The sequence below is a fragment of the Mytilus californianus genome, unplaced genomic scaffold (assembly GCF_021869535.1).
Source record: "Mytilus californianus isolate M0D057914Y unplaced genomic scaffold, xbMytCali1.0.p SCAF_3, whole genome shotgun sequence".
Lineage (NCBI taxonomy): Eukaryota > Metazoa > Mollusca > Bivalvia > Mytilida > Mytilidae > Mytilus > Mytilus californianus.
In genome coordinates this window covers 58,948,549-58,958,413 of record NW_026262679.1, presented here as the reverse complement: position 1 = coordinate 58,958,413, position 9,865 = coordinate 58,948,549, and the positions used below count along the sequence as shown (strand labels likewise).

The 9,865-nt window shown below is 30.5% G+C and overlaps 1 long non-coding RNA gene across 1 annotated transcript in view; it reads right to left on the bottom strand.

The window, feature by feature from the left end:
* Nucleotides 1-667: 667 nt before the first annotated feature.
* LOC127733108 (uncharacterized) overlaps nt 668-9,865 on the bottom strand; it is a 36,934-nt gene continuing 27,736 nt past the window's right edge. Inside the window, exon 2 of the long non-coding RNA XR_007996757.1 lies at nt 668-1,361. This is a non-coding gene — a long non-coding RNA (uncharacterized LOC127733108). The remainder of the gene's footprint in view (nt 1,362-9,865) is intronic.

The window sequence follows — 9,865 nt, the reverse complement described above, 5'->3', positions numbered from 1 at the left end:
TTTTTTCTGTCTATTCGAAATAACATAAAAAATGTGGTGCACACTTTAAAATAACCCGCGACACGGGTTATTCAGTGTGCACCACATTTTTTATGTTATTTCTTCATAGACAGAAAAAATATAACAGTCATTCCTTAAATAACCCCAAAACAACTCAGAGTTTGAAATATTGTACAGACACCTGTTTGTTGTTGAAGATTGTATGTTGTCAAAATTTTTACCCATTCTATTTTTTTCCACAACTTTCAACAGCTAAGATTTTACTTATGGTTATGTAATCTACAGATTTTATTTGTTTTCCAATAATAAATGTTGTTTAAAGATGACTGCCAGAAGTGTTAATTTATCAAAATACAATAGATATTTCGAAGCACAATATTTTGTTTGCTATCAAAGATTTATTTCCCTTAAGATAAGTTTCCAAAGGTTTTGTTACATACAAAAGTTCACATGTGTTATTACTTTAAATGCAGTCACCTGGGTACATGAATAAGCTAGGAATATTTCTCCCAAAAAAAATATTGAAAAAAGTAAATGAAGATCAGTAAATATATGCTATATAGAGACAGAAGAATTCGGTCTAGTGTCTTATGTGCTGAAACATTAAAGTACAATAAATCATTTACAGATGCAAATGAAATTTTCATGTAGAAATTAGAGACAGTCATAAGTTGTTTAAATTTATTTAACTGTTAATCAGACTAGAACTATAATGTACTAATACATTGTATGTTATACAACAAGGATATTTTTAGAGAAAAAAATCTAGAGTTATTGCCCTTAGATCATGTTTACTACAAATTATGCAAATGACAAATTAATATGCTGGTTTATAATGAATTTCAGACTCTAAATATGAGTTAATGAAATATTAATCAATACTGTTTGTATAAAAATAAAAGTTTGAATATGCTTTACGCCCAATAATATATTGATGGTATCTGCTAGTACAAGTTTTGACTTGTTTGTATAATTGATTAAATCAGATTAAAATATTCATGTATCACTCATGTAACAGGTAAATTTTATCATAACCGATATTTTTTTTTCTCTTCATACTGAAAAAGTTGATTTCCCAAGTGTGTTAAATAATGTCTCCAGCAGTCCTCTCCTATCATGCTAGATTTGAAGATTTCTACAATATAAGAATAAAGATGTGGTATGATTGCCAATGAAACAACTATCTCCAAGAGACCATATGATGTAGAAGTTTGTTTGATAAATAAAAACTACTGTTTTCCAGCCATGCCTTAATGTTTATAAGTGCCACTATGTTTTTGTCCTGATCCTATCCTCTTGTGACACAGATACAATCTTTTGTAGAAAGATGAATTGATTGGTTGATATTTCAAGTCCAGAATCTGAAAAAATCAATGTAGTTGTAAAAAGATTTATGTAGTTAAAATATTTTTATTAACGGCAATTATTTGACTGAATTTTGATCTATGTTTTACGTGAATGTAAATTTGCCTCTGAAAGGAGGTGATGATATATTGATATTCATATGTATTTCCCCTGTACAACATCGATTTAAAATCACATGACATCTGCCTGTAACCACATATGGCTTAAAATGATTTTCCCCAGGTTTCATACTGATTTTCTTTGATCAATTCCTCATCTTAGATTAATTATTGAAATGTAAGTGACTTGAAATAATGGGTTTGATAAAGCTTGTTCACCATGTATGTATGTATGTATATACTGGTAGATTCCTCCTTTATTTGGAGCACCCGTTCAGAGCTGTGAGGGTACAGTGGAATCTTTGTACACTCTCTATCTGGATTAATGGAGATGTGTCACTAAGGTATTTACAAGGACAATCCACTGTAATTGGTACATTAATTTATTGATTTCCTGTTATTGATGAGGTAAGGGACCATGTGTACCAGATTGTTGAACCTACTTAATGGAAGACCCCCAAGTCATTAGTGAATGACGTGCTGATAGAAGATTGCTTTCATGATACATGTACATCATCACCAATCCTGTGATAATAATTTGGTGTCAACATATGTGTGCTTTACCTGCATTAAAAGCCAAGTATTTTCTGTTCTATTATCTTTATTCACTTGTGTTTCACTTTCTGAGTTATATGCGTGAAAAGTTTAATGAAATAATGTTATTTAAAGAAAAAAACTAATAAGTCTAATTTCTAACTTGGCATAAGTGTAAAGATTGTTCTTAATTTTAAAAATTCATATTTGAAATAATTCTAGTGATCTTGTCTTGCTCATATCAGTAAAAACATCCTTTTGTAAACTTTGTGGTCTTAATTTATGATATTATTGATATAATATATATGATACCCCATTATATTTTGCCAAGTTGGTGCAAAACTTGGTCATGTTAACCTATAAAGAAATAAAGAATATGAACGAAACCAGAATATCTGAGAATACCTCAAAGGTAGATAGGGTTACTTTAGAAATATGGCTACTGAAATTCTTCCATCAGATAGTAAGACCCCTGCTAAGGTGGTTGCACCATCACACTATGTGCATGTGAGGAAGTCCTAGGCTAATTGGTTGGTTGGTTGTTGTTGTTTGGGGGGGGGGGGGGGGGGGGGGGGGGGGGGGTAAAAATTTTGATAGCCAAAATTATCTGCCCTTCTTTCAATTTAGCTTCTTTTTCATATCCTGTCAACAGATATATTGATAGCTTGAATATTCATGAAATAATTGCCACTGAACATACAGCCACAATCAGTCAATCAATCAGACAAAATATCCATGAAAAAAAGTTTGTGACCGAATAGTTTTGGAAAGTCATGTTAGAAACGACTCAAGTGTTATGTTTTGTAAGTAGGTGTTATATTTTGTCAAATCTTTCAGACTGCCCTCTGTTGAGATTATTAATATTATAAAAACTAAATCATATTTGTCTGTATTTTTGTTATCATATTTGTCTGTATTTTTGTTGTGGTACAGTCTACTATATAAGAGATGATGTAATAACTCTGTCAGTGTCTGTCATCAATCTATATTTAGTCTTGGGTCTTCAAAACAATTGAACCCAAAAAGTGAACATGAGAAGTTAACTTTCCAATGAAAAGGTAGCTTGCATAATGACTGATATGCATTTAAATTAATATAAATATAATCACCCTTTTGATGTGACATCAAAGAAAGTCTGAGAAATCACTCCAATCAGTAATGTATCAAGAAAAAGGAGAGAAAATCTTATATCTGTGTACATGTTTGGACACATTTGTAACCTTTTAGTAGAAAAATTTATGAGAATCTATTGTAATCTTTCTATCTCAATATGTCAGTTGCAGTTACAAGTTTTACATCCTAATTCAACTATTGTATCTCACGAAATCTTATTTTTTCATATTTATGGTATCTTATATATTCTTTATGTTGAAATGTAAGAGTATTTCTCTTTTGCACTATTTTTTTTTTTCTGTTGAAATTGTTTTTCTAACTATTCGTAGATTGCACCAAACTTCGGTATCTCCTCCTTGTTTATGTTAGACTTAAGCCAAGATGTTTATGTACTGTTGTAATAGGAAGGTCTGTCTATTTGAAAAATGGTGAAGGAAATATGGAAAGATAATGGTAGACTACTGTGGATTTAATTATTTTTCTTTAAATATCAATTTTTGTGGATTTGTTAGGTTTAGGTTAACCACGCACGAATTTAAAAGTTCAACAAAATTCAAATTATCTATAGGCTTGTATCATCATCATGTATGCAGACAACATTATTAACAGACTGTCACATTTAGCATAAATTGCTACTGACTTATGTTGTGCTGTTACACCATTGTCCCAGGTTAGGGGAGGGTTGAGCACTCACAAGCATATTTAACCCTGCCACATTCTTTATGTGTCTATTTTAAGTTAGGAGTAATTCAGTGGTTGTCATTGGTTCATGTCGGTTATATTTGTTTTTCGTAAAAACTGAACTGTTATAAATTGGGCCGTTAGTTTTCTAGTTTAAATAGTTTGTTATTTTGTCTGGGCCTTTTAAAGCTAACTATATGTATGGGTTTTTGTCATTGTTGAAGGTTGTTTCATGACCTATAATTGCTTATATCTAGGTCAGCCGGTGAATATAGTTGTCTTATTAGCAATCATACCACATTTCCTTATTTTTATATTCTAGATGTCTTTTAGTTTTTTGTTTCATTGGTTTGCTTTGTCATTGATGTATGCCTCACATTTCCTTTTATTCATATTAAGATTATTTTTCCAAATTCAACTTAATTGAATATTCGTCAGGTAGATCTGTTGTACTTTATTTAAAAACCTAACGAAATACTATCACATGTAATACTATATATACTATACTTGTTACCTGGAAATTAAACTGTTATTTTTAGTCAGATGACTAAGTGTATTGAAACAAACAATTGTAAACTTTACAGGAAATTTGTAAATTCTTTTACCTTGGGTTGTAAATAAATATGACCCAATACACAAACACCTACATATTTTAAAATCAGAGAAAGGTATGCTTCAGTGATCTGTCAAAACAGTCTGTAAAACTCAGTTTCGAAAGGCTAGGCACTTTATTAAAGAGGCATTAGAACTGAGGACCGGGGAAACATGAATAGATTGTTTTGCTTTCATACTTTTTAGGGTGGTTTTCCCTGTGGGGTTGGTGTTTTCTTTTTGAATGTTTATTGTGTACATGTATGATATAAAAATAAGGAGATGAGGTATGATTGCCAATGAGACAACTATCCACCAAAGTTAAAAAAAAGTGGATGTAAGCAATGATAGGCAACTGTACAGCCTTCAACAATGAGAAAAACCAATACCGTATAGTCGACTATAAAAGGCCCTGACATGAAAAATATGAAACAATTCAATTGAGAAAACTAACGATGTTTATTTCGTTTTTGTCACACAAATCTCTTTATAAGACAATCAAATATTTGTTTGTTTGTTGTTTGTAAACAACTATTTTCCTCTTAGATATGTTGAATTTTTACTTAGGTGTTTACTACATGTACGATAATAGTGTAATTTGTACTTGACCTATAATTTAGCTCCAGGCTTACTGATACACCTTCCCCTACCATAAACTCTTTTTATTAATCCTATAAAATTACATAACGAAATTGGTTTATGGCTAGCTTAGCATAATCAACATTGTGTTTGCTTATAAACCTTACCACTTAAAGGTAGATATTGGGTACTAAAGGCTAACAGAGAATGAACCTGAATGAACTTTAATTTGAAGTGATCGTAAATGTTTTGAATAATAAACAAACATTTATTTTTGATTAGAGGTTGTTACATTTAAATCTGTATATTAAATAATGCTGTTTTAATAAGTGCCATGATCCTGTTGATAAGAGTAACATTACATTTAAACATTTTTTTCTTTGAATATTTTCAAATGATTTATTAGTGTCGGGATAAAATCGTTTGGCATAAAAGGAAGATAGTGATGGTGTTAGCATTATTACTTTTTTCAGTCATTTTATTTATTATTATTATTATTATTATTATTATTATTATCATAATTCTTAAACATTATGCAAATTTTTGTATATTTTTCTTTTCATGTTTTTGGGGGTTTTATTTTGTTTTTTTATTGTAAAAAATTTTTTAATTTAAAATGAATTTTGCATTTAGGCTATCTTTTCTGTTTACTTTTTCTAATAATGTTGACAATTATTTTGAATAAAAAGTAAATTTTATTTTCGTTTTTATTTTTTTTTCTAAAAATTATGGAATATCATACTTTCTTACAGAAAATCAAAATCAAAAATAGAAATTGTTTTAAGTCAATGTGCGTGTTTAGAAAAGAAAAAAAAGACAGGAAATATTTATACATGTTCCTTTAAAATCAATGTAAAAATATTGTCCTGATTCCGCATTTATGACAATACAACAACAGAGGATTAGTTATAATTATATAAGCTTATGTGTTCACCGATTTAAAATTAGAAGGTCACTGTTCCTATCTTTGTAGTGGACATTGACATTACTGTACAACTTACTGGACATTTACATTACTAAGTTCAATTAGTAGTTACATTATGCGTTATACCAAGTTCAAGTTCAAATGTTTTTAATATTTGTTGCTTAGGGTAATGGTATTTACAGCAGTCCAAAGGTTATATAATGTTTCAAAGTTTTATATACTGGGCATAAGCTTGTCAATTGTTTTGTTTAGCACAAATGTTTTGTAAGATGTTAAGAGAAAAGGTTATAGTTTGTTTTCACAGGTTTTCATTGTTTTCCTGGTTTAATTTTCAACAGGTTCTTATATTTTAAGGTTAATAGATTTGTTTATGTAAATAATTATATAAACCCTAAATTACAGTTACATATACAGTACTATCAGAAATAACAAATACTAATACTGTTTCAGAGTTTAGTGTGACGTCCATTTTCGCTGAACTAGTATACATTATTGTTTAGGAGCCAGCTCAGAAGCCCACCTCTGGGTGGGTGATTTTCTCGCTGTGTTGATTCGTTTTAGACCCATTGGTGGCCTTGGACTGCTTTCTGCTCTTTGGTCAGTTTGTTGTCTCTTTGACACATTCCCTGTTTCCATTCTCTATTATATAATTTGCAGAAAGTGACTTATAGAATTCAATAGAAAATGGTTGACTTTTAGGGAAATGGCAAGTTTCTCAAATAAATTTTTTAAGAGGCATGCTTTTCTAAAATGGGCAGAAAATGATACATGTCAGAGATCTCTTATTTGGTTAATGGTATTTCTGCATTTCTAAAAGGCCTGTGTAATACTTTAATCTTGTGTTTACTCAGTCATCTATATGCTTGTATATTGGTTTAAGACCATTATGATCCCTTAAAATGTGTTGTCTGTTTTATTGTATTGTTAAGTTGCTGTGTTTGTGATGTACACATATCTTCATTTAATCGCATACTGTAAAATGGTTTATTTTCAAAGAAATTTGATTTCATGATTTGAAAGTACAATCCTGTTCGCCAGGTTTTATTTTCGTTTTTATCTTTTCCTGGTTCTTATATTTCTAATAGATCAAATATATTCGAGGAATTACTTTTACGATTTATCTTATTCATAAAATTAGTGAAAATAAACCTCAGACAAAATTTCCCACTTAGCAATATCCTTGTTAAATGTTTTGTTAAACACAGAGGTTTTTAAATGTTCAGAAAAAGGTTATAGTTTATTTCAAAAGACGACATTAATTTTAGGTTGGAAGTAAACAAATAATTAGTAATGTTATTAAGAATATAATACAACATTACAATTACCAATGTTAAAATGTTCTGCATGAGATACTGTCCAAGAGCAAGAAATACTTACTTTGAGAAGTGTAAAAGCATCTTTATAGTCTATTGAATTTAAGGGTAATATGTATTCAAATTAAAATTACTAGCCTGTAAGTTTCTGGCAGCCCCTTTTATATTTTTGAAAAAATAATGCATTGGAGTTGGATTTCAGTTGAATATCTATGTGGGCCTGTTGGATGTAAAGGAGAATTACAGTCACTGGGATTATAGCAGTTTGTTCATCTGAATGACAAAATGCTGCAGGGTCTGAAACATGACTGATGATGTATGGTAAATGTCAGTGAGACAAAATGAAATATCAACAAATTTGGAAATTAGAAGTCAATGTGTTTTTTTTTAATGCAGCAATCATTAAAGTTGAAAACATTAAGCCCAAACTAGTATCTCAATTGTTTGTAAAACAATTGAAAGGTCTTTCCTGTAAAAGTGATGTTTTTGTAATGTACTCTTTAAGACCTTTCATTTGATATACGACAAGCATACCTTCTAAAAATTTTCACTTTTTACACTTAATGACCCCATCCGCCTACATTTTTGATATCGGAAGTATGATATATGTAATCTAGACTTGATTATCTTTCATTTGATATGCAACAACGCCATGTTCTAGAAAGTTTGATTTCTGCACTTAATAACCCCATCCAACTTATTTTTGGAGGACAGGAATCTGATATTTGAAATGTACACGTTACGAGCTTTCATTTGAAATACAACAACCTTACCTTAAAAGAAAATTATATTTTTTGCACTCAATGACCCCACCCAACCAATTTTTTGGGGACGTCAATTTGATATTTGAAATGTACGCTTTATGGACTTTCATTTGATATGCGACAACCTAACCATCTGAGAAGTTTTAATTTTTTGCACTAAATGACCCCACCCTTCCCCCTGGGATGAAAAGGGGGTTTTACATTTTCATTTTTGAGTAGAGCTCGTTAAGACCGTCAATTTGATATATCAAATGACCCCATTTGGCAAAGTGCCAAAAATGATGCAATATCAATTATATAAATAGAACCTATGAAACTTACAAAGTCAATGCAAAACATGAAAATTTCAAATTGATTTTTTGGTTTTTTTTTTCATTGAATGTTTTTGGTATTATGTCAAACACATAACCATGTTAAACTCTTCAATTTCTTATAATTTCAGGTGGTTACCTGTTGTTGATTCAGAAATACATGCCTCCGCTCGCAAAATTTCAAAGTGCATTATCTCTTAAACGACAACAGGTATCTCAAATTTGTTAAAAGAAAAATGATCTACAGTAAAAGGACAACATTTTAGAAAAAAATTGGACAATTCCAAAGTTCATCAAGGTCACAATGAATTATCAAATATATGATGCAATATCAAACTTGAGAACCGGAAGTCGTAGAGACATGGGACTACCACCATTCAACTCAAGACCACTTGACCTTTCAAATGTCACAAGGTCAAGGTCATAGTACACTCTGAAGGTCAAGGTTAAATTTCATCATGACCGGACATTGACCTCAAATTGAAGGCCTTGAATTACTGATCATCTTTGCAGTATATAGTAGGTTGATATCTGTTACCTTTCAAAAGATATACATATGTTACTATAGTTTTAAGAATTATGTTAATGTAACTTTTGAACAGACGGTCGGACATTTTTGAGCTTAATGTATAAAATGTAGAGCTCGTCGAGAGAAACATTTTATGCACAGTGTGTATACAGCAAACTCTTATCGTTTTCTTAATATGCAAGCTTGAAATTGCAGCGTAAATTTTTTTTGCACTCTGTGACCTTTGACCTTGGGTGCAAATTGAAGGTCACATGAACTTAAGATTATTGGTGTAGGTCCCAAGTCTCTACGACTTACGGTTCTCGAAATACAATTTTTAAAAAATTGTGTATATTTTTTTAAGAGAATTAACTCCTTATAAGGGTCAATAACAAAATTATTTTATATGTTCATTAACATTGCCATCTGTTCCTGTATATGTTGCCGTTTTCAAATCGATTCTATCCCTAATACTTTTTGAGAAAAATGCAAAGGAAAGAAATCGCTTTAAGGGGATATAACTCGCATAGGGGATGATGAAATCCTATGCAGCCTCATATGGTAGTACATCATGATGAGATCAACCTATTGTCAAAATAAGGTCATGATATCTTTAAAAACAACGAAGGGGGGCCATGTTGAAAAAATCCAATAAAAGGGGGATAACTTCTACAGGGGATGATGAAATCCTTAACAGGGTCATGTGGTAATACTTCATGATGATGTCTATCGATGGTCCATATTTGGTCTTGATAACTTTAACAGAAACTGGGGGAGGGCATTCCCAAAAAAATGTTGGAAGAAAAAAAAGAAAAAAAAAAAAAAAAAAAAAAAGAAAAAGAAAAAAAAAAAAAAAAAGAAAAAAAAAAAACATTAGAAAAACAATAAGGTCTTTCCTAACGGAGTGGAAAGACCTTAATTAGTCAAAAGCTCCAACATTTTATTTAGTACTTGGCAAGTCTATATTATACAGCCTTCCTTATCATATCATGTGTCTTGTTTGTATGTCACATGCAAAAATGTTTATTTCTTTTCCATATGAGAATAATTTGTAAATAAAGATTATTACAAGATTTATAAGAT